The sequence below is a fragment of the Gorilla gorilla genome, chromosome 10, assembly GCF_029281585.2.
Source record: "Gorilla gorilla gorilla isolate KB3781 chromosome 10, NHGRI_mGorGor1-v2.1_pri, whole genome shotgun sequence".
Lineage (NCBI taxonomy): Eukaryota > Metazoa > Chordata > Mammalia > Primates > Hominidae > Gorilla > Gorilla gorilla.
Window position 1 is genome coordinate 52,971,283 of NC_073234.2, and position 25,367 is coordinate 52,996,649.

Sequence of the window (25,367 nt, forward strand, 5' to 3'; positions counted from 1 at the left end):
TCAGTGAAACCTGCACAGGAATGAGATACAGGAGAACTACCAACGTGGTATCACTTAGGCATCATATGGGCAAACTCCGTTTGATCTCTTGGTTAGAGAAAGAAGATGAGTTGATGACAGAAGATGAAATTCCCCAAGTATTTGTATGTTCTACTTAAAAATCAAAGGGTCAAATCTTAAGTAGGACATTTTTAGGTAAAACGTAAAAGTCAATACAATTGTGCAAAAATGGAGATAAGTCATCTTAGAGAAACACTCAATGAATATCATCAGTGCAAGGTCTAACCTTATTCAACAGAAGAAAATTCAAACTGGTGAATTTTCTGCTCTGCATATAACTAATATGAAAAATGTTTCAGTAGTAACTCTTAATTTCTGAGGTACATGTGAATACAAAATGGAGATAAACCTTATGAATGTAAGGACTGCAGAAGGCCTTCAGTTATCACTCATCCCTTTGGATACATATTATAATTCACATTAGAATAAAACACAATGACTGTAAGCAGCATTTTCAAGTCTTTAGCATTAGATCTGTCCTTAGAGGAGAGAAGAGAATACTGAGGAGAATCTCTATAAATGTGATTGATACAGAAAAGTTTTCAGTGTAAGTTGTACTCCCATTGTGTTCATGAGAATTCACACTGGGGAAAAACCCTGTAACTGTCATGATTATATTGGAAAAATATTCAGGAAGCACTCATGTTTGATGTACATGAGAGCTCAAACTGGGGACATATTGATTACAGCTTTTCCCTTACAGTGTACAAGAGAATACAAAATAGAATGCAAAGATGGTGGGAAAGCCTTTAGTGTTACCTCATCCCTTAGAAAACATGAGAAACCACACTAGTGAAAAGCCCTATGAATGTAATCAGTACAAAAAATCCTTCCAATATAATCCTTCATTTACCACACATAAGAGTATATAATGGGGAGAATCCCTATGAATGTGGAAAAGCACGTATTGATCTTTCATCTGTTAGGCACATGAGACAATTTATATTGTCTGGGGAAATTTATATTAATCTGGGGAAAGATTCTATATAACCATATACACAAGACCTCTAAAATTATTTTTACAGATAAATAGTATACAAAAATGTTTTTTTCACACTAATATATACAAGTATGCCAAAAAGAGACACAGCCTTCTTTACAAATCCCAAAATAAATAAACTCATGGATCCATGGACTTAGGCTAGAAATATGAATCATGTAACAATACTGCAACCACAAGCCTGCTACAAAACTTAACAGATAAAAGAGCTAACTTTACAAAGCACCTAAATTGGTTCAGAAGTTATACTCTTTAAAACAGAGAATTCTATTAATACACTGTGCTAGATAAACATTGATCTAGCACTAATTGCCACAGGATGACAGCAAGTCCTAGAAACAAATCCCACATATTTCAACCCCCACCTCCATCACCATCAGAAGCAATTTGTCCCTCAAAAACCAGACAGCTCTGCTATAATAGCAGCTTTGGTGGGCCAATACTTCAAAGGACAACTCCAACTTAAAATCAACCCAACATTTTTGCTATATGGAAATATTTGGTAAGTTTTTCCTCTAACACTGGATTCCTGTTCGCTTATCAGCTTCCATATTTCTCAGATTTCAGAAATATTGAGATGTTCTTTCTCCACCACTCACTTCTAATTTCCCTTATTGGATGCTTGGGAAATACTCGCCTTCATCATACTTGTCCCACTGTCTTATATGCTGCTTTCTTCAACCATCAAAAGAATAAATAAAATTTACAGTTTATAATTATGTTTTAAACTATTTTAAAAAACCAATGGGGAAAAAGTCTCTAGGGCTTCTATGAAGCTTTTGGAGAGAAAAATGTATTTTTAAACCTTAGCAAAAAAGTTGAATTTCAGGACTAGTATCTGAAGGCCTTAATTAACCAGAAGAGGGTAAAATATCCTTCATCTCATGTCTTAGAACTCTAAAATATGACTTTCTAGAAGACAAGGATCAGGCTACATGTGATTTACATTACAAAGTGTTTGTTTTGTTGAGTTATTATGTTGACACTTATAAACTTTCAGATACAGTTGCTACTTTCTCCTAGTCCACTAGTTGCTTACATATAGCCATTCTTCATAAGCCCGTCACCTAAATGGGTCTTTTCTCCATGATCCATTTGCCTTAAAATCCCTAAGACACAAGTACCAAGTCTCTTCATCATGCACCAATAATAACAGCAATGCCTACAGTTGGATAAAACTGAAGAAGGTATCCCTAGTCCTAAAAACTTCGAAATAATATGTTAAACTAATTCTGTCCTGTCTGCAGCTCCTGAACTTCAACAGTTATTTTTCTTTTTAAATAGTTATATCCTACTTTTCTGACTCATTAATATAAGTGCATTGCATAGAATGTAGAAAATACAAAAAGTACTACAGACCAGGGGTCCCCAACCTCCAGGCCACTAACCCGTACCTGTCAGAAACCAGGCAGCACACCAGGTGGTGGGCAGCCAGCATTACCTCCTGAGCTCTGCCTCCTGTCAGATCAGTGGCGACATTAGATTCTCACAGGATCAGCACCCTATCGTGAACTGCCCATGTGAGGAATCTAGGCCGCCCACCCTTTATGAGACTCTAATGCCTGATGATGAGTTTCATCCCGAAACCATCTCCCCAACCCCCGTTCTCCCCAACGCCCCGTCCATGGAAGAATTGTCTTCCACAAAAGTGGTCCCTGATGCCAAAAAGGTTGGGGACCGCTGCTACAGACTAAAGAAAATAAAGTGTGCATATTCCTAAGGCCTTATAAATGAAATCACCTACTCTGAAGAAATTAAAGCAGACCTTTTTTAGAAAGAGAAAAAAAGTGAGGGAAGGGAGAGAGCCCCCAAAATAAGATTCCAAGGAGGATTGCTCCTCTAATAGTCACCAAAAAGTAGGGGCTTTTCACTTCCTAAAAGAAACGGAAATTTTCCCAAAGAAAATGGAATACGCAACACATCCTCTGCTTATTCCATCTTCCTTCTGTTCACTTTACCTGCACTAATGGTATAATGGGTCTTTTTCTGCCTCTTCAATTTTTAGGAAAACGTTTGTCTTCAGAAAACCTCCATTCCCGGTTCTTCTGAAAACAAAAATTAAGATTAAGAATTATTTAAAAGATTAAGAATTTTCAAAAATTCGTAATCTTTCCCACCCTAGACGTGTGGGCTCATAACAGGAAGACTTCATAGTGACATGGCAGAAGGCACCAGGGGAGCTGGAGGGGCCCTCAGGAGGCCAGGGGAGTCCCAAATTCACACGGTAGCTCACAGTACTGGGGAATCTCCTTTTCAGAGATGGGTGAGCCACTCTCCCACTCTCCCAGAGCTGCCTGGACAGAGAAAGGTAGGCCATGGGCCTTGAGATCCAGGAAAGCACATGCTAAACGGCACAGAAGCCCAGGGATTAGGGTGCTACTTCTATCCAAGAAGGAAAACAAAACAAAACAAAACCAAAAGCCAAAAAACTGAAATTCTCCTCCCAGGAGTCTCAGCGCGGTGGGAAGCAAGTCCGTTGGCCGAGAGAGCCGCCGTTCTCCTGGCTCCGCCCCACCGCAGTCCGCTCTTATTTCCGGAGGTGGAAGAGAAATGGCTCCTTAGACCCTTGCTGGGGATAGTTACTGAAAGGGGCACTTTTTTCTTTTACAGCCCATAAAGAGCGCAAAATGTACGCATTTGGATAAGGCCCCAGAGCGAAGGGAACACAAGGGGGATGACTTCTGCGAGGTTGAGGATTGAAAGATACTGGCCGAATGGATGCCTGAGACTTTTGGAGTTGAGGAGGAGATGCTAACCAAAGGGCTAGGCTGGGTAGAGAAGAGGAAACAAGACGTTTAGTTAGAAGGAATGGCATAGGCAGAGACAGCCTTTCTCCACCATACAATGCAGACTTTTAATTTTATTTTGAGACAGGATCTCGCTCCGTTACCAAGGCTGGAGTGCAGTGGTGCCATCACGACTCACTGCAGCAGCCTCGACCTCCCCGAGATCGGGCGATTCTTCCACCTCAGCTACCTCAGTAGCTGGGACTACGGACGCGTGCCACTACAGCTGGCTATTTTTTTGTTTGTTTGTTTTTTAATGTAGAGATGTGGTCTCCCTGTGTTGCCCAGGCTGCTCTGGAACTCCTGGGGGAAAGTGATCCTCCTGCCTAGGCCTTCCAAAGTGTTGTGATTACAAACGTGAGCTACCTGCCTGGCCAAGGATCTGGAATTTTTGTTGTTAACACTCCAGGTAATTGGATAGATAGATAGATAGATAGATAGATAGATAGATAGATAGATAGATAGATAGATTGATTGATTGATTTTGTGTATTTATTTATTTATTTTGCTGCTGAGACCAGGATTTTGCCTCATTGCCCCAGGGTGGTCTCAAATTCCTGGCCTCAGCAGTCCTTCCACTTGGCCCCCCAAAGTGCTGGGATTACAGGCGTGAGCCACCAGGCCCGGCCCAGATTTCTGAATAATTAAGGAAGAATTATTTTTCCCTCTGTCTATCCACACGCAAGTGCTTCCTCTCTCTTCTAACAATCTTTCCTGCTACAGGCTCTCTGTTTGGCATGCCTAGGGAGTGGCACTGAGTGTTCAGGCTTTCTCTTGACTTTATTCTCCTGCCCATCATCAAGTTTTTAGCTAGCCATATTATTAAAATTAATTCCCAATATTACTGCTAGTTTATGCCTTAAAATGTGCGAATGATAAACATAAAAAAATGCTTGTAAGTACAAATATATCCTCAGGGGAATTTCAGTTTTGTTTTGTCATGGTGGGACCTAATTCTCAAAGTTTGACTGTGCGTCAGAAACATCTGAAAGGTTTAAAAAACACATTGGGCCGGGCACGGTGGTTCATGCATGTAATCCCAACACTTTCGGAGGCTGAGGCAGGCAGATCGCTTGAGCTCAGGAGTTTGAGACCAGCCTGGGCAACATGGTGAAACCTCATCTCTACAACAACAACAACAAAAATACCAAAAATTAGCTGCTTGGGATGGCACGTGGTCCCAGCCACTCGGAGGCTGAGGTGGGAAGATCACTTGAGCCAGGAGGTGGAGGTTGCAGTGAGCCGAGATCATACCACTGCACTCTGGCCTGGGTGACAGAGTGAGACCCCATCTCAAAATAAACAAAACAAAACAAAACAAAACAAAAACAGATTGCTGGGCCCTACCTGAAAAGTTTCTGATTTAGTAGGTTTAGGGTGAGGCTCAATAATTTGCATTTTTAACGAATTTCCAGATGATGCTGCTGTTCTGATGACCACACTTTGAGAACTACTGCTCTAGCATATCTAATTATAATAGGTAGCATTTACTGAAGTTTCTGCAGTGTGTTAAAGGAGTGGTTGACTTAACATGCAATTCTTATCAATACCATAACAGATAGGGGTTAATATTTCTATCTTATAGGAGGAAACCTGGCTTAGGATAATGACTGAGATTACTTATTGTAAGAGAAGGCTGCTGAAGTTTAGAAAAACACACCTATCCACCATCAGGCGGGCCACTGGCTTCACATTCTTCTTTTATCTAAAAAGTAAGCAGGCATAGAATGTTATGTGCTATGGTTTAAAAATACCTTTGCTGAACTGAGTGTTCTCTTGGGTAGTGGTTTTGGGCAAATAATTTCACCTCTGCAAGTCTTAGTGTCCTCAAAATGGGGGACAGATTGGACTACTGGAGTTAGGCTATCAAGACCCCTAACCTGTTACTATTTTCCCCTGTTGGGTCCCATGTTTTGAACAATTTTTATTTTTATTTTATGTATTTATTTATTATGTATGTATTTATGTATTTTTTCGGATGGAGTCTTGCTGTGTCGCCCAGGCTGGAGTGCAGTGGCGCGATCTCGGCTCACTGCAAACTCTGCCTCCTGGGTTCACGCCATTCTCCTGCCTCAGCCTCCCCAGTAGCTGGGACTACAGGCGCCCGCCACCACGCCCAGCTGGTTTTTTGTATTTTTTAGTAGAGACGGGGTTTCACTGTGTTAGCCAGGATGGTCTGCATCTCCTGACCTTGTGATCCGACCGCCTCAGCCTCCCAAAGTGGAACAATTTTTATTATATTAGCCAAAGACATTTTTGTTAGCATAAGATAACCATGGTTGCCACCCTGAGTTGGTATTTCAGCCAAAAACAAAGAAACAAGATTTTATTTAGCATGCACAAACTTAGGTAGCTATGTGATTTCTCTTAGAACACTGAAATATTGAGAGTTGCTTATGAATGCCTAGAGGTTTGTAGACCACGGGCTCAACACGATAGAAATGGTTTGTTTTCAAGGTTCTTTCTTGTAATACTAAATGAATCTGTAAGGCTCAGTGCTGATGTAATCATCATTGCCTTGACCAGTGCTTGAGTATGTGGGATAACACCTTCGATGCCTCTGTTTCTATACTTTTGCCAAGAGACGAAATAGGAATGAGAAGTTGAAATGGAGTTCAGGAAAATGAGGTTGTGTTTATACCAACACACTGCTGTCCCTTTCATTGTTAATGTCTGTTAATTGTGTGGGGCTCTTTCTATGATATTATGTTCTCTCTGTTTTTATATTTTCAAATATTTCACTGTGGATAGATTTAACTTTCTCTCTTTTAAGATAGATAATGCTCTGTTCGCCATTGGAGATGGCCTGTTGTTATTGCCAGCGGTAGTAGCATAAGTATTGGTATTCCCATTTCGTTCCTTGGCAAAAGTATAAAAAGAGAAGCATTGAAGTTGTTATCCCACTGACTCAATACAAAATCCATACATTTTTCCATGTAAAATAATTCTTGCACTATCCTCAAAATGTAAGAGGAGTTGAGAAAACAGACATATTTTTAAGGAAGAAATTGACTGTACTGCATATCACATATTTGAGATAACCATTTGCCCAAATAAGCATAATGGCCACATTAAACAGGAAAACTGTGTTAGGCTCTTATAAAACAATCAAGGGCAGGGACCACCCATTTGTTCTTTTTTGCCCTCAAGACTTTAAAAGGCTAGTAGACTACGAATGATAATATTACCTCATATTATTGAGCCATTGTGTATAATGTTATTCATAGATTGAGGCCTCCATCCCAGAGAGATCTGTGCTACCATATCACTAACTCCAACACAGTGACTGGGTCCTAATCAAGAACCATTTATGAAATTCCTTATTGGCTCTTTTTTGGATCAGACCATAGCAAGTATCCTTGATAGTTCACACCATTCAAAAGTGCTGGATGAGAAGTCACTGTTGGAAATTTTCTATTCTAACTATTAATGTAGCAGACTACCTTCTTTTGATTATCAAGCAGACATAAAATGCCATCAGCAAAACAGAATGCTTTTATGTGTTATCACTATCAATTGATGTGCAAAGAAATTATTGAGATAAGGGTGTTACATCTTCTTGGGAACCCACTATGTAAAGGATATACCCTGTGACAGTGCTATGGATAGATTAATACTTTCACAGACTAAATGCAAATACTTTTACAAATGAAATGAAATCTTAATTATCTGCAGAGCAACATACGCAAAATCTATATAGGTTGTAGAATAAATGGCGAGGTAACCAAATTGGTATTGTTGCTACCATTTTTAATATCCTTAATTGATTCACCTTGAGTAACCTTTCCCTTGTTCCCTCTTGTATTCCATTGGCCCCTGAAACCACCTTCTCCTTAACCCCTCCTCGATGAAACACCAGCTAATTTTCTAGAAACCCTTCCATTCTAAATAAAAGAATATGTTTTATCATTCAGGGATAGAATTAGTCACTTCTCAAGACTCCCTCTTTATTTGGATTCCCAAACTTAATTCAGCTACTGATTGGTGTTTTAATTGATTGAACAAAAGAATCAAGAGCATACTCACCAAAATCTAATTATACCATTTATTATTAGACTATGTTATAATAAATTTCTTTTTTTATTTACTTAAGTATTGAAAAAGTTATATTAGGCAAAAAAAAGATCTAATAAATAATTCTACTAAATTATTTATCTACTCCACTCTACACTACTGGTGGAGGGTGTCCAGTTTCTTGGCAATTTGAACAAAGAATTGCACAAAATGCACAAATAAAGCAACAAAAGAAAAGCACAGGTTTATTGAAAAGAAAGTACATGCCACAGAGTGGGAGCAGTCTTGAGCAAACAGCTCATGAGCACTAGTTACAGAATTTTCTGAGGTTTAAATACCCTCTAGAGGTTTCTCATTGGTTACTTGGTGTATGCCCTATGCAAATGAAGAGGGTGAAGTAAAATTACAAGGTTATTTACTGGTGTACACCTTGTACAAATGAAGAGGAAGTTTCCTGTCATAGCTGAAGTGAAGTTACAAAGTTATTTACTTGGGCATAGCAAGTTGGGGTTTTTCTGTTGGATTTAGTTCTAGGAAGTCCTTAGGCTCCCTGACTCCAGACCCTATTCTCCTGCCTCAATAGGATAACAGAGGAAAATTGCTAAATCAAAGAAATATTTACTGGTGGGAAACACACAGGATGTGAAATCTTATTATGTGACCTTCCTTGTTAGTGCAACAAACATTTCCATATATAGATGTTCCCTGACCTTAGCTTCCACTAGTTCTTGGTCACAACAACGTCTTCATCATTTAGGAAATGTTTGGGAATGAAAAGTACAAGGATGTGTGTCGCTGTTACCTCTAAGGTTGCTGTGAGGGTAGATGAGAAAATGTGTGTCAAGCATTTAGTGTAGTGCCTGGAATATAGTAAACCAATGAATAAATGTCAGATGTATTAACTATGCAGCCCATGACAAGTTACTCAGCTTTCTTATCTATAAAATTGAGGTACCAATACCAGCCTGGCAGGGTTGTCATGACATTAGTAATGATTTATAATAAACTGTCAAACACTGGGCCTGGTACTTAATATGTATCTAATAATCAATTTAAAATAATTTAATAATACATCTTATTTACTATCTAAAAAGTAAGGTGATTAGATGGGTTAGCATTTCCAACTTTATAGCTGAATAACCATGAAGCTTTGCAATACCTAATAAACACAGTACAGTCTTTTCCACAACAAAGTGTTGTCATGTGTCACAAGGCTGGCCAAAGACTGAATCTCTGATGGGCCATTTAGTGACTAATGAATAAGAGGTTAGAAATGTAATGAATAAGCAAGTTCAAGTAGGCCTACACGGTAAAGAAGAGTCAGAACAGGACTTACACACAAATCAAGGTTATCGTCTGATAAGGGTCAGGCTCCAAGTGAAATCACCACATAGACTTTGAAGTGATTTTATAGAGAAGGGTAAGAATGAGGGCTTCTGTGGGTCCACTGTAGGGGTTTAGTGTATAACACTGTGATGACATGTAATAGTGATGTTAGAAAGTTTTGAATATACTCAAGAGTTTAGAACCAATTAGAAGATATAAGCAAAGCACAGCTGCTATAATATGATTGGATCCAGACAGTGTTATAACTAGATTGGTGGTATATCTCTAGAAGAGTGAGAAAATGGTGCAGAGTTTTACTTTTAACCCTTATGAGATAATAATGATGATAATAATAACTATAATAATATTCTTGAGTGATTAATATGTCCAAAGGTCATTTATTTTACATTTATTCATTTAACTGATCTTTCTTAAGCACCAAGTATGTGTTAATAGGCATTACTTTAATGGAGAATAGGATAGTTAACAAGTCGGACAAGATTCCTGCTGTTATTTGGCATATTTTCTATTGGATTTCGTGGGTTATCATATATAAGTCTTCCAACAATGTCTTACAAGTATTATTAAAATTGTTTTATAGATAAGGAAACCTGAGGAACAGACAAGTTAAATAACTTTCTGAAACTCACAAAGCCAGCAAGTCAGGAAATAAATCCAGGTGGTCTAAGGTCACTGTTTTAGTCAGTCTGGGTACTAAAACAAAGTACCATAGCCTAGGTGGCTTATAAACAACAGATATTTATTTAATATTTTATTTAATGAATTTAATATTTATTTATTAAATATTAATATAATATTTATGGAGGCTGGAAGTTTGAGATCAGAATGTCAGCATGGTGGAGTTCTGATGAGGGCCCTCTTCCAGGTTGCAAACTACCAACTTCTTATTGTAGCCTCACATGGAAGAAAGAGAGGGAGCTAGTTCCCTGGCCTCTTCTCATAAGGGCACTAATTCCATTCACGAGAACTCCACCTTCATTCCTTCATTACTTAATTACCTCCCAAAGATCCCACCTCCAAATATCATCGCACTGTGGATTAGATTTCCACATATGACTTTTAGAGGTATATAACATGTAGATCATTGCAAAGGCCTTTGGATATTAACCTATAATATAACCAATAACTGGATATTATCCAATAACATGGATATTATTTCAGTGCTGCAATAGTCCAACTTTTATAAACCCAATTAAGGATATCAATAAATGTAACCAAGTTAATATTATAAGTCAGAGATTTTTACAACTTTCCATAAATTTCAAGTGAAAGAATTTTTAGAGCCCAATTTTCACAACGTCGTCTGAGTTCCACAAGAACCAACTAATAAAATACCCTAGCACACATTCGTCATAACAAATGTCGGTTGTAATTGGAAATCCACATTAAATTTGAATATTCCCCAATAGTTTAAAAAGTAATTATAAATATTCTTTTCTAGCTACATGTATTTATTTATGTATTAGCCCATTCCCAGCAGATTTTATTTCATTCTTTCACAGTAAACAAATTCAGGGAATTTTTACTGTAAGTTTTACTGTAGTTCAAATCCAGTAAGTTTTACTGTAGTTTTCATGTTAATAATTTATATGGGTTAAAATAAGTTTTACTGTAGTTTTCATGTTAATGGTTTATATGGGTTAAAACTTGTACCCTCATTCTTAATTTTGTGGTACTCTATAGTCACTATATGAAAGAAATAAAGTTACTTTTGGGGAAATTACTTGAATAAGGTCAAATGAGATCTGCAACTGTGGGATACACTTTTGTCAACATTTTAAAAGGCCAACCAGGCTTTGGTCATTGTACATTGATATGGTATAGGCCTATGCTTTGATTATATTCATTTCAAAGCTCTGTATTAATTAGGAAATAATGGCTCATTCTGAGAGGAAATGATTATATTTGATTTTGAGAATTTTGCATTTGAGATGATAAAATGAGATACACCAGAAAAAAGTGAAAACATGAAAATTAAGCTTCAGTGAAAGTGAAGTATAGGAAAGTTTTAAATATTTTGATAATAGATTATATATCATATCAATATATTACATATTCCTCCCTGACCTCATTCTTGAAATCTCACCCAATCCTTGACCTTCCCTGGCAAAGATCAAAATTGAGAAAAAGATCGGGAGTGGGGTAAGTCTCAGGAATAAAATAAGAGGGCACCTGATGTTCACATTGCTTGGTAATGAAAAATAATAAAGGCTTTTTAAAGCAGTGTTAATGTGTCACCAAGGTCATTAAATCAGTTTGGAACCTGGCAGCATTTGTGCACACGAGTAACCAGACTCCCTATTTCAAGCCCTCATGTAATTTTAAAGTGGGTCATAGAGTCTAGGTAGCTTTGGAAAAACTTTTTTCCAATGTGAGCTCTTTTCTCTATAGGTACTATTCTTTGACAAGCCAGGCCAGATAGTCTGGATTAGTCCCTGCTTATGCAATGCAGGCTGCTACGTTTAAAACACGCTTTTATTCATTTTTAAAAGAAATGCATGCTTATTAATCACAGTTTGGAAAACCAGAAATTAGAACGAAGAAAAAATAACCCATAGCTTCATCATCCAATACCTTATGCAAATTTAGAAGTATTTTCTAAATCTTGTTTTACTTTGTATAGTTAAAAAAAACACTTGAAATCATATTGATGTATAATTATGAATGCTGGATTTTTTACTAAACATTGTAAGTATTTTACTATGTTGTTAGACATATAAATATTAACTTTCATGTATTTAAAAAATTAAAGAAATTTTTTAAAGATCAAACTTAAGCTACTGCATAGTATTCCAGAGTTTATTTAATTATTGCCCTTTGACAGTTACTTATATTTTTTCTGTTTTTAATACTGCAAACATGCTACACTGGATATCCTTTTATATTCTTCTTTGTGTAGATATGTATATAATTCTCTGGGAGAGTTCTAGAAATGGAATTCCTAGTTGAAGGGTATATACATTTATATTTTGGTATATATTGCCAAATTGCCCTCCAAAAAGGATGGGCTAATTTAAATTACTCCCAACAGTGTTTTATTGTTTGTTTGTTTGTTTGTTTTGAGACAGGGTCTCATTCTGTTGCCCAGGCTGCAGTGTAGTGGCACAATCATAGCTCACTGTAACCTGGAACTCCTGGGCTCAAGCAGTCCTCTCAGTGGAATCTTGCTACGTTGTTCAGGCTGGTCTGGAACTCCTGGCCTCAATGGATCCTCCTGCCTCAGCCTCAGTGGGATTACAGGCATGAGCCACCATGCCTGGCTGTGTTTTATTGTTTTAATTTGCATTTCCTTATTGGTGCAACTGAGCATCTTTTCATCTATTTTTATTTCTTCTTTCATGAATTGTTCTTCCTATCCTTCTCTAGTTTTTCACTGGGCTATTTATTGACTTGTAGGAGCTCTTTATATTCTGGGAGACAGAGAAATGACAGTGTCAGATAGGAGCTGGTCCAGTTGTTCTCCACTTAAACGGTAACAGAGAACACCAACATCAGACAAGGTTATTCTGTATCTGTGATAAAATAAGACAAAAAATATGACCACTCTGTAATTATGTCTGAGCAAAGATAAAAACAAGAACACTGTGCAAATCACAAAAATGACCACAAAAGTGAGGGCCTGCTGCTGTTTTACCTATTTACAACTTTAGCTCCATTGGATACCTCCTACCTCCTAGATGGTAATTAAGATATGCAATCATGGAATTGCTTCACTTTCTGAAAGACTCACCCCAATATTTGACACAAGCTCAAACCACAAAACAATCCCCTCTTAACTGCCTCTTACTGAGATATCTCACAGGTTCCCCGGCACACAATCTCTTTTTGCAACAAGTAATAGATCCAATTCTGTTTGCCTGCAAGTATGTTTTCTGGTATCTTTCGACCTCTGGATGTTAATCCTTTGCTCTGATGCTTGATACAGATAATTTCTCCTGGCCTTTCTTTTGTCTCCTAACTTTGTTTATGGTATCTCTGTTACTGATACGTTTCTAATTTTATGTTGTCAATTTTATCAATCTTCTCCTTTATGGCTTCTTTAGCTTTGTGACTTGTTTCCCTACCTTAGATTATAAATAGTATTATACCATATTTTCTTTTAATATTTTTACAATTAAAAAATGTTTAGCTCTTTAATTCATCTGGACTTTACTTTTGTGTGCAGGTAACGAAGATCGAAGTTTTTTCTAAATCTAGGACACTTCAGGACTTAATTCACACCCATGGCTTTCTCTGGGTGGCTTTCCTTGACTCTCTCCCACCACCTCAACAATCTGGGTTAGGTGTCCTTGCGTTTTATTCCCATAGCACACATCGCAACAATCATCACTTAGAATAGTTTGCTTGAGAGCAAGAGCAGTGTTTTATTTATAATTGTATCTCCGTGTCCAGTAGGTTGCCTGCACAGTAGGAGTTTAATCAATATTTATCGATTGACTGTCCTCCTTACTTCTCCTTGAGAGCAGGGGCTGGATCGTATTTGGTGGGCCTCTACCGGGTAGATATGAAATTGAAATAAACCAGAGATTCAGTCCCTGTACTGTTGCCATGGCAATGCGGCGGCTTCTTCAGGTCTGCAACTTCAATTGTGCTCCACAATTGGCTAAGTAATCGAACGCTTGTCTCACTCCCCTTCACAATTTTCTCCCCGGCTGCTACACTTAAAACTAAAACTACGTAAACGGAAGGAATGATTTCCGTGCAGTTTCGCCAAAGCCCCTTTCCTGGATTCTGGCTCCTTCTTCTTGCCCCAAGGCTGAGGGGATGCAAGCAGTGACTCCTGTCCTCGGGTACCTTGCAGAGTCCTGGGGCTAGCTTAAGAGGTGCTGGAGAAAGACTGGGCGCCTGGAGTGGGTGAAAGCAGAAAGCTTCTATCTCATGGCGCACCCGTTTCCCGCACCCTGAAGCCTGGCTGGATCGGCCCTGTCCCGCGCTCCGATAGCCTGCACCGAGCGCACCAGCCGTGTGCTAATGGTCGGAACATGCGCACCTTTCTAGGAAGACTGTTAGAAGACGGGAGGCTGGGCTGTGGCCTGTAGGAAATGTAGTCTCAAGGCGTCCTGTGTCCTGGAGCCTGAGAGGCGGCGCTGCCTCAAAATGCTGACTCAGTCATTGACCGCTGAGGGAAAAGACTGTCGTGCTTCTTATTACTGAGACATAAACGAATGAGAAATGGGTGGGAGACTATAGATAATCTGGGGTAGAATTTGGTAGCCTCCTAATTTTCACCCTCCTGAAGAACTGACCCTACTGTCCTTCCGTCTCTTTCCTTAAAAGTGTTCCAGAATCTAGCTCGGCCTTTCATTCTGCTCACCTAAGCATTTTGGGCGTGTAGGTGGGAAAGTGGGTGGGGCGGGGGGTGGAGGGGGTCGTGTCAGGTTTTTCTTTCTTTTTGTTTGTTTCCTTGAGAGTGCAAACTAGAAAGCCCAAATATGTAAAGGTGCCCAGAACAGTGCTCGGTGCAAAATAGCCAGGAGGTATATGATGTTTGTTGAATTTAATATGGTAAAGGGCTTTGAGAGGAAAATGATTGCCCACTGTGGGATAAGGACTTGGGAGGCAGAATATATGGCGTGAGTCAAAGGATCTGTGGTCCTGGCACATGGCTTGACCCTCCACAGTACATCTTGGTCAGCTGCTTCATTTCACAGAACACTGAGATAAAAGGGCCCTGCCTGCCCAAGGTCCACCACTACACAGCAACAGCATTGAAACTAGAACCCAGGGCTCCCCTCCCATGGTTTACCTCCAGGTCAGACAATGAAGTGTGGAGATCAGCTTCTCACACCTCTGAGGGTAAATAAAGGCTAGGAAGGCAGTGTCAAGGAAAGACGATGCCAGAATCTGGCCTTTCTTCTAAGACAGATTGAGGTCTCCTGCTCTTCAGTAATGTGTTCTGTAGGTTAGCTAAACAAAGAGAGTTTACCCTTCCTGTGAGTCTCAGAAAGGAATGAATAACTATTTGAATTGCCAATGACAAGGAGCATGGAACCCAGGAAATTTAAAGTAAACTTTCAACTGTATCCTAAAATCCATATGATTCCTCCCATTTCTCCCCTCCTCCTCCACCTCCTCCTCCTTCTTCTTCTTCTTTCTTCTTCTTCCTTCTTCTTCCAAATCCATGGAGTAAAGTGATAGCAAGTTTATTAAGAAAGTAAAGGGAGGCCGGGTGCCGTAGCTCACGCCTGTAATCCCACTTTGGGAGGCCGAGGCGGGCGGATCACGAGGTCAGGAGATCGAGACCATCCTGGCTAACACGGTGAAACCCCTTCTCTACTAAAAATACAAGAAATTAGCTGGGCGTGGTGGCAGGTGCCTGTAGTCTTGGCTACTCGGGAGGCTGAAGCAGGAGAATGGCGTGAACCTGGGAGGTGGAGCTTGCAGTGAGCTGAGATTGCCCCACTGTACTCCAGCCTGGGCGACTGAGTGAGACTCCATCTCCAAAAAAAAAGAAAAAGAAAAGTAAAGGGAAAAAAGAATGGATACTCCATAGGCAGAGCAGCCTTCCTCTTCTTAATGATAATTATCATCAGATCTAAAGTAGCCTCTGGAATGATGGAGTTAGAAGATTTCATTCTTTCTTTCCTGGATCCCTTTAGAAATTGAATTCCTAATTGAGTGATGACCAGCCGCATGGCAAATGGAAAGAGCAGAGGCCTTGGCCTTAGAAAAGCCTAGATTCAAGTCCTAACTCTATAATTAAAACTAACATGATCAAATTACTTCTCTAAGTATTCTCATCTGTTAAAAGGGGTAATAGTACTTACTTCTTAAGGCTGTGGTAGAAAACAAATGAAATTCTTACTGGAGTTAAGCACCTACCACAGGGTAAAAGGGGCATTGGTTTCACTCAGTTCCCCAAAAGTACCTGAATTGTAATTCAGGAACTAAAAAAGTAAGAAGCACAAATAGACACTTTTAGAGGAAGTTCTGGGCAACATCTTTCTCCCTGACAGGATAGTCTGCAGGAGTATATGATAGGAATTTGGAATGCTAGCACCTAGAATGAGATGGTATTTAATTTCCACAGAGCTCCTGTGTGTACAAGGGTATACTTCTGAAAATCTGTATCTCTTTTCTTAGAGGCTGGCTCTTTCCTGGCCTACAGTTATCATCTGACCTACATAATGCCTTCAGGGCCAGACATTGGAGTCAGAAGGGTACCCTGTGGTAAAACTCAAGAATATTCCCCTGGAATCAGGAGTTCAACCTGTGGGAACTCTTTTGGCTCTAAGATTTCCTACTGTAGCTTTTTTGAATGAACTGTGACTCAGTTCTAGAAGCTGTACCTTAAGGGTACAGCTTGAGGCCAGAACCACACTCAGAAACAGATCCTGGAGTTCTAAGAATTTGATCCTGTAAGCGTCTTGGGAGTTCACAAAGTAGGTGAGATGGGGCACTTGGGTGATCAGAGAGATAGGGAGTTTAGAAGGGCAGAGTTGGAGAGAAGGAACAGGGCTTATTGCCTCTGTTTATAAGGAAACACACACAAATTCAATATACAGAATACTGGTAGGTGGTTTTTGAGAATTATCTGGCAGAAAACAAAGTAGTGAACAGTGAGGAAGGAGTTTATGATGGGGCTAGCATCCCTTCTTTGTCTTTGGAAGATTTATATTTCCTTTGGGCCCCTAATCCTTTGCGAGACAGGTTAGTGATTCTTTCCTGAGGTTCCATAGCTCCCAATATTTATCTGCCTCTTTGCTTGAAGTTATAAACTATGGTAGGACAGGAGAGGTCACGATAGTAAAGGATGAAACTGGAAGTAGAAGCCAGGGCAAAAAATTCGAGTAGAGATTGCAAGGTCCTTCAGCTAACTCTCTGTACTCTCTATCTCAATGGATCCTAGGCTTTAGGCCAGAATCTTTCAGAAATTTCTTTAATGTCACTAACAACGCCTGAAAACAGGTCTTTTCCCTCTTCCCCTTCCTCTTGTTTCTTAGGGTTATGCAAAATTTAACTCAATATAACAAGAAGTCTTAATCCTGAATGCTATAGGAACAAGAAATGGTCTTCTGGTTGCAATCTAGAAACAGGACCAGGAAGTCCTTCTGATGGGGTTGGCTGGCATCACTGAGTCCACAGTAGAGAAAACTGATACCTAACCTGAAGAACTGCCCTAAAAAGAGGGGTTACAGCATCTGCATCCCAGATTGTGGGAACAGAGATGGCCCAGGTAAACGAAGGGAAATGTTTCAGTAGGTTAATCCCAATATAGATGAATGGGGCAGAGAATAGTTTATCACTTCTATCCCTCTGCATCCACCCAAAACTTCTTAATCTCACCTTCTGAGGCAAATTCGGATTGGGACAACCCTAAGTCTCAATGTTCTCAAGGCCCACCAAGAGAAGCTCTCAAAAGCAAAATACCTTTCTAACTAAATTTTATGGAAAATAGATCCAGATTTCAAGTTAATGATGAAAAAATACATTTTAGCTTTCATTTTTCTAGGGTTGTTAGTAGTACTACCTTTGGGAAGATAGAATAGTAGTGAGGAAAATCAAGATATTACTAGTTTTTAGTGATTTTCTTCTTTTCTGGATCATCCACCTTCCTAGTTTTCCACTCTTCCCACTGACAGTAATTCTAGAGACTGGAACATGACATCCCCAGGTGGCATTTTCTTATAGTCAAATCCTAAGTAAGTTTTAATTATCTTTGTTTCTATTGAGAAAAACAATAGGCTATAAGTTCATGATTCAGAAATCATAAGGCTGAAGAATGGGGACTACCATGAAATGTCATGATAAAATTTGACAAAAAGCTTTGACGGTGTGAGGCTATAGGAGGTGATTTTCTGACAGTTTGGAGTGTGTGTTTGCTTGTAAATGTGTATTTCTGGAGTATGATCTCAAAAGGGTGCTAAAAGAGGAGATATGCTCAGACATATACCCATCCTGTGATGCTGAGTTTTTAAGTCTCATCACACTGAAAAGGTTTTACAGTAAACTTTTTCTTTAAAAGGCCGGTTAGTAAATATTCATTACTTTGCTGGCCACCTGGTCACTGTCACAACTACTCAAACCTGCCATTGTAGCACAAAAACAGCCAGAGACAAAATGTAAACAATTGAGCAGGGATATTGAAATATGAATTTCATACAATTTTATGTATCATAAAATATTATTATTTTGATTTTTTCAACCATTAAAAAATGTAAAACTATTCTTATACAAAAATAGGCAGCAGGCTGAGTTAGCTTAAGAGTTTTTCTAAGTCTACAAAATTTCATTGTGCATTTTGGGAAGAAACAGGGCGTGGGTTGTAGTGTCAACTGTGAGTGTTTACAAGGGGAGAGCAAGCTGGATATTCCAAGTGAATATCCAACTTAAATATAGGACAAAATCAGACATTATGGCCCCTCTTGATTAACAGAATATGTGCACACTAAGAATAAAGACAAATGGTACTAAAAGACGTTGTAAATACTAAAAGACGTGGTAAGTATACTCTATGACATTTGCATAATGACAACATTAGCTAATGACACATTTCTCAAAACTTTTCCCCATTGTTAAGCAACACATGGCTATATTGTGGTGATAGTTTCCTCCCACATGATAGTCTCTTTGGCTCTTTTTCTTACTTCCTAGGAGATATCCTTAACTTTATTTTCCAACTATTCTATTGAGATTTCCATTTCTCTTATCATGTTTAATTCTAAGAACTCTTGTTTGTTTTATAAATATCATTTGTATAGCATCCTGTACTTGTTTTGTGGATGCAGTTTATCTATCTGAGTATCTTTCGGTTTTGACTTTTGTTTTCTTCTCTCTGCATATTCTCTGTTTCCTCCAAAGTGCTTTTTTTTCTGTTAGTTTGGTTTGGTCTTTATCTTTTATATTGGAAGCTTTCCTCATTTGTCTGGTGATACTTGGTTGTCTGTTTACAATTAGAGTGGAAGACTGTAATATGAATTGGAATTCTGAGTGCTTTGGCGAAACTTATCAACTTTGAGCTGTTTTATTGGTTAATCAGGTAGATTCTTTTATTGAGAAGCCCTAATATAAATATATTTAGGTCTTTCCTCTTGAGCTGCTCTGATTCATCAGTTAAGACTCTTTCAGTCCTTTACCTGGAGGGTAAATACCTGGTTACCAACATTCTGCAATTCAAATGGGAGAAGAGATCTGGAAATCTTAGCACTCAAAAGGCATATATTTCTTTCGTCTCTCTATTTTGCACATAGTATTAATATCTTCAAGTAGACCTGGTGTATCTGCAACAAAATCACTCTGTTTCTCCAAAGAATAAATTTTCAATTTTCTGTTAGGGTGGATAACAGATTGTTCTCACAGCTATGTGCAATGGGGGAAGGGATAAAGTAATTTAAATGTTTTTAAAAATTTTTTCAACCAATTCTTCTTTCTTAACTTTCACCCCCCACCCTTCATTCCTAATTTCCAGAGGATTTTACAATGTACATCACAGTTGGTTCTTGGTCCCATTCCCCTACCTAGCTGCTGTACTGGAATTTTTCTTTCTTAGCTTCGCAAAATCAAATATTACACATCTATCTGTTTATCTGTTTGCAAAATTTCATTGCTCAGGATTGTTTCCCCTTCTACTCAGAAATGCTGTCTTTTTATTTTCAGTTGACATGTAATAATTATACATTTTTATGGGGTATAGAATGATATATCAATACATGTATACAATGTGTAAAAGTCAACTCAGGGTAATTAGTATATCACCTCAAATATTTATCATTTCTTTGTATTATGGACATTCGAAATTCTCTCTTCTAGATTTTTGAAAATATACAATAAATTATAGTTAACCATATTTACCCTACAATGATGCATAACACCGGAACTAATTCCTCCTATGTATCTATAATTTTGAATTTGGTTTTGTTTGTTTGTTTGTTTGTTTGTTTTTGAGACGGAGTCTCACTCTGTCACCCAGGCTGGAGTGCAGTGGTGCGATCTCAGCTCACTGCAACCTCCAACTCCCAGGTTCAAGCAATTCTCCTGTCTCAACCTCCGAAGTAGCTGGGACTATAGGCGCACACCACCACACCTGGCGAGTTTTTGTATTTTTAGTAGAGACGGGGTTTCACCATATTGGCCAGGCTGGTCTCAAACTCCTGACCTTGTGATCCACCCGCCTTGGCCTCCCAAAGTGCTGGGATTGCAGGCGTGAGCCACCGTGCCCTGCCAATTTTGAATTTGTTAACCAACCTCTCCTCCTCTCCTCTTGCATTCCCAGCCCCTAATATCCGAATTATACCCTCTACTTCCATATGCTAAAAATTTTTTTTAGCTCACACATATGAATGAGAACATGCAGTATTTACCTACCTGGGCCTGTTTTGCTTAACATGTCCTCCAGGCTCATCTATGTTGCTGCAAATGACAGGATTTCATTATTTCTTACGGCTGGATGATATTGCATTGTGTATGCGTACCACATTTTCTTTATCATCTACTCATGGACATTTGATTCCATATCTTGGCTACTGTGAATGGTGCTGCAATAATCATGGAGATGTGGGAATCCCTTTGCTATATTGATTTCCCTTCCTTTGGATAAATACCCAGCAGTGAAATTGCTGGATCATATGGTAGTTCTACTTTTGGTTTTTTGAGAAACCTCCATACTGTTTTTCATAATGGCTATGCTAATTTATATTCCCGTCACCACTGTATAAGAATTCTCTTTTCCCCACATCTTCACTAGCATTTGTTATTTTTGTCTTTTTGATAATAGACATTCTAACTGAGGTGACATGATATTTTGATTTTGATTTGCATTTCTCTGGCAATTAGTGTTGTCAAGCATTTTTTTTATGTTTTTTGGCCATTTGTGTGTCTTCTTTTGAGAACTATCTACTGAGTTCCATTGCCTGCTTTTTAGTGGAGTTTTTTTTATTTTTTCTTTCTTTTTCCTTCTCTTTTTTTTTTTTTTTTTTTTTTGCTGTTGAGATATTTGAATTCCTTGTATGTTCTGGATGTTCATTCCTTATCGAATGAATAGTTTGCAAATATTTTCTCCCATTCTACAGGTTGTCTCTTCACTCTGCTGATTATTTCCTTTGCTGTGCAGAAGGATCTTCAGTTTAATGTAGTCCCATTTATCTATTTTTGTTTTTGTTTAAAAGGGAGCAGAGTTAGATGTTAGTGTTCAAACCACAATTTTCAGGTTCCCAAGAATTTTGACATCTCTCAACGGCCCTCAGTGAATTCACTAACAATATGTAGAATGTCAATTCAACAAAAACAAATGTCCAGAGAAGATTCTGGGAAGACAGCAGAATAGGTAGCACCAACAATCTGTCTTCCTACCTAGACAAAAATTGCACTGGCAGAATCAGTCTGATGTAACTATTTTGGAACTCTGGAGTCTCTTGAAGGATTGTAGCTTCCATAGGGGAAAGCTTGGACAATAAAGTGTGATTAACTTAAACCAATTTCAGTACTTTGCACAGTAGCAGCTACCTATTCCCCATTGTCAGCCATGTGGCAAGTAGCTGTGCGTATGTTCCTGGAACAGCTCACACACAACTTGCAGGGTCCAAAAGGGACCTTTTTCTCTAAATATCAGGGATTATGGTTCAAGGTCTGAGCTAAAAAGTAATTAACTAAATAAGTAAAATATTAGGGATCATTGCTGCTTCTGAACACACAGGTGCAGACAAAGAGGCAGGCAGCCATTATTGTTTTAGTTCCCTCATCTTCCCTCAGCTGAGTGACTTCCAGGGTATTTAAAGGGCAAGTCTTCTTTTTCTCCCTTCATTTTTCTCTGTCTCTTATTTTTGAAGCAAAACATTAAAGACTAGGACTTTTAAAAAAACAACTGCATATATGGGAAAAAATAGAAAGTGACCACACATAACTAGGGAAAGATGCAGGGAATGCTAAACACATACAATCATGAAAAGCTAAGCACATGTCAAGAGGACACAGGCGCCAACTCAAAGAGCTCCCAGTTGCCAAGGCTGGAGCAATTTGAGCAAGAAAATAGTGCAGTACTGAATTATAACCCCAAACATAAAATATCCATGAGTTCCTACTGATGTAAATGATTGGAAAAATACATAAATGAGGATGAATAGACAAATCTCTCATGCAGAAGAATTTAAAACAATTTATGTAGCCACTCCCCCATCAAGGAAGTGAAGCATAACTCCTGACTCCTTTATGTGTCGGCTATACCTAGTGATTTGCTTCCAAAGTAAACAGCATGAGGGGAGGGTCAAAAAAGTAACTTTACAGGAGAAACCTCACAAACACTGCTTCATCCAGGTGATCAAGGTTAACAAAAGTGATAATTCATCTGGATATAATGAACCTTTGATATGATGTGATGAAAATGACACTTTACCTCTGTGGTCTTCCTCCCAAAAACCCACAACCCTTGAGAAAAAAAAAAAAAAAAAAAAAAAAAAACTTCTTAAAAAACACAGCTGAGGAACATTATGCAAAATACCTGGCTAGTAATCCTCAAAACTCTCAAGGTCTAAGAAAATGCCACAGCCGAGAGGAGTCTAAGGAGACATGACAACTAAATGTAACTTATCTTGAATGGGCTCCTAGAACAGAAAAAGGACATTCAGTAAAAACGAAGGAAATGTGAATAAAGTATGGACTTCAGTTAATAACAATGTACCAATATATGATACAACGTATCAATACATTAACTGTTCATTAATTGTGAGAGATGTACCATACTAATAATATTAATAATAGAGGAGTTTGCTGTGAGGTATATGGGAACTCTGTATTATCTTTGCTACTTTTCCATAATTTAAAAGTATTCTTAAATAAAAAGTTCATTAAACATACAACTAGAATTTTTTTTTTTTTTTTGAGACAGAGTCTCTCTCTGTCACCCAGGCTGGAGTGCAGTGGTGCAATCTCAGCTCACCCCAACCTCTGCCTCCCGGGTTCAAGCAATTCTCCTGCCTCAGCCTCCTGAGTAGCTTACAGGCATGTGCCACCATGCCTGGCTAATTTTTTTGTATTTTTAGTAGAGATGGGGTTTTGCTGTGTTGGCCAGGCTGGTCTTGAACTCCTGGCCTCAAGTGATCCATCTGCCTTGGCCTCCCAAAGTACTGGGATTACAGACGTGAGTCACCATGCCTGGCCACAACTAGAATCTAATATCTCTATTAGATTAGTATAGTATTATTAATTAATACAGATTACATATATTATATAACTAATATATAATTAATATTATATTAATATAGTATTATATAGAATGTTACATTAAAAATATCTATGGAGTTTATTATATCATATATATATGTAACTAGTTTATTGAACAATTTCATACAGTGAGGCACAAGTACGAATCGTGAAATGGTTTTATGTTTCTCTAGTTACTGGCACCAACTGTGATATGCCAAATAATCCCTTCTATTGGATAACAGATCTTTTGATGAATATTCCATAACTGCCTGGTTACTTTCAGAGACTTACAGTCTATTCCTATCTTACAGTCAATTCAAAGCTGACTTCTGAGGCTGAATGCAGTGATCATGCCTGTAATCCCAGCACTTGGTGGGAGGATCATTTGAGGCCAGGAGTTTGAGACCAGTCTGGGCAACATAGTGAGATCCAATCCCTACAAAAAATTAAAAGATTAGCCAAGAGTAGTGGTCCATGCCTGTAGTCCCAGCTACTCAGGAAGCTGATGGTGGAGGATCAGTTGAGCCCAGGAGCTCAAGGAGTGAGTCATGATCATACCACTGCACTCTAGCCTGGGCCACAGAGCAAGACCCTATCTTTAAAAAATAAAAATGAAAAATAAAAACAGCTGGTTCCTCTCCTATCCTCCAATGCTTATCAGGCTTGTAATAGCTTAGAGAAGAGGGAAGGCATGATCTGTTCATTCACTCCCACTCTAGCACCTTCTAGTGGGCCCTTTGGATGGAGAGTGGTCTGTCTCTGAGACGTTGCTTTTCCCTTCATTTTCAACACCCTAACACGTCTGGCATCAGGCACTAAAAGGGGAAATTGAAGGGAAGCAGGAGTTTATTATGCAGTAATGTACCTGCTAAAGATAGAAAAGTATTCCTAGTTATTCTTGGACTCAATTTGGTTTTGTTTCCTACTGGTGGCCACCATGGATGTGGTGATTTCCATATAGATGCTATATATATTTTTCTGGGGTGATACTTGGCTTTAAACAGGTATCCTCCTTTGCTAAAGTCACCCCAACCCAGAGATATGCATTGAAGCCTCTATTTGGCATCTGCCTTCATGACCCAACTCCCTCTCTAGACAGGATGTTTCCTCTCTATGTGGCTGCCTAGACAACCCTGTTTCCTGTCCTTTTCTTCATCTCATCTTTATGTGAAGGTGAGCTAGGAGACTGGCAGAACTTGTTTTCTGGTCACAATTCTGCTGACCAAAACAGGATTTAGTCCAGACAGGATAAAGTTAAGAAACTAGCCAAAAACCAGCAGATGGTGACTGAAAGCAATCCCTAGCTGCTCTCATTGCTCATTAGCATAAGACATTCCCACCAGTACCATGACAGTTTACAAATGCCATGGCAATGACCTGGAAGTTACCACCCCTTTGGTAGAGAGTTCTAAATAATCTACTCCTCAATTTGCATTAAACCACCCCTTAATTTGCATGTAATTGAAAGTGAGTATAAGTGAGTAAAAGTATAGTTGCCAAGAGCCCATGCATTGCTGATTCTGGGCACATGGCCTATGAGTTAGCCCTGCTTTGCTAGAAGTAGTATCATTTAATAAAATATTGTTGTCTAACACCACCAGCTCATCCTTGAATTCTTCCCTGGGTGAAGCCAAGAACCCTCCTGGGCTAAACTGCAATTTTAGGGCTCCCCTGTCCTGCCTCAAAGCCACTGGCACCACTGAATTCCTCTTTCTTGATCTACTAGGACCTTGGGGATTTGGTGGAATGCTCCCATAATTTCATCCAAAGCTCATTACCTCATTGCCCCTATTTTCCCATGGGGTCAGGTAACTCCAGCAAGCCTCTCACATTCAGACATTTCAAGACAAAAGCAAGCACACATTTTTAGGTTCAGTTTTGGGGTGACTCTAGTCACCTCAGTAAAATAAAAGTAGCGATGTCTACCTGCAGAAAAAAATGCTGTATAAGTAGCCTCACTTAATGTCTGACGTAAGTAATAAGAATACCTCACATTTATTACACCCTTGTAATGTTTTGTTTGG